Below are 977 nucleotides of genomic sequence, written 5' to 3'. Positions count from 1 at the left end.
CTAGGGAACTATTTTGAAAACTATTTTCAATATTTAAAGACATAAACTGTAGTGCTCTGAAATACTACATAAAACATTATTTTATTTTTTAAGGTGATGCTGGAAAGTGCAATTTTAAAAAGAGAAAAAAAAAGTCTCTACTGTATTTCCACTGGCATTAAGGGTTGACGATATTGCCATTTATTCTCGTCATGTTTCTGGGTTTATGGGGTTTTGGTTTGGTTTTTTATTTTTATTTTTAAACAGTCTGTTCTTAAGCCAACATGGAAAAGACCCCTCACCCCAGAGTCCCAACACTGGAAAGCTCTGACCTGCCCTCAGTACCTTGGGCTCATTCTCCTCTGTCTCCATTGTGAACTATGCCCCGCCCCCACCCCTTTCCTTTCCGATTCCTTCCCCGGGTGGTGGGCGCCAGTGCGACTTTGAAGTTTGGCATATCTAAGAAAAATGGATAATTCTAATAGAGAAGACAACTGATGCCTTTTATACTTCTTCCTGGGAATGTGTTGGGGTCTTTTTTATTTAATTTTGGTTTGTTTAGGGAGGTGTTATCTTCTATTGTGTGTTTTCAGTAGCAAAATACACATAAGGACAAGATTTTTACCATGTTTGCCTAAGGCATCTTTGCATAGCTATTTAACTATTCAGTATGAAACCTTACCTTTCTTATTCTTTGATTTTTTTTTTTTTTGAAGTCTGAGTTTTTAGAGACCAAGAATGTATGTGATTATAAACAAGACCTTCAAGACTTGTGAACAGGAAGTTAAGCTTCTCGCTGCTTCCTGGGTTTCCTACAGAATGCCTGTTGTCATCAGGGATGTGGGAGCGCTGTGTTCATTTAACAACAGGGCTTCCCCAGTTGCTCTGCATTTGGTAGGTGAACGTGGGGCATGCACCTCCGACCCTGTAGGAGTTTAAGGGTAGTTTGTAAATAACTTCTGATGCTTGCTCGTAGATCTTCTGTGTTGCCAAAATTC

The 977-nt window shown here is 39.2% G+C and overlaps 1 protein-coding gene across 4 annotated transcripts in view; it reads left to right on the top strand.

Annotated features, from left to right (window-relative positions):
* The window catches only part of Rbm47 (RNA binding motif protein 47), a 135,216-nt gene extending 135,095 nt beyond the window's left edge, over nucleotides 1-121 (top strand). For all 4 annotated transcript variants that reach the window (XM_031342482.1, XM_031342485.1, XM_031342483.1 and 1 more), the window contains one exon: nucleotides 1-121. This exon is cut by the window's left edge and continues 606 nt beyond it. The gene's annotated coding sequence lies outside the window, so the exon portion shown is untranslated.
* The last annotated feature ends 856 nt before the right edge of the window (nucleotides 122-977 follow it).

The sequence above is a fragment of the Mastomys coucha genome, unplaced genomic scaffold (assembly GCF_008632895.1).
Source record: "Mastomys coucha isolate ucsf_1 unplaced genomic scaffold, UCSF_Mcou_1 pScaffold22, whole genome shotgun sequence".
Lineage (NCBI taxonomy): Eukaryota > Metazoa > Chordata > Mammalia > Rodentia > Muridae > Mastomys > Mastomys coucha.
Note: the sequence above shows the minus strand (reverse complement) of the source record. Positions and strands in the feature narration are given on the sequence as shown.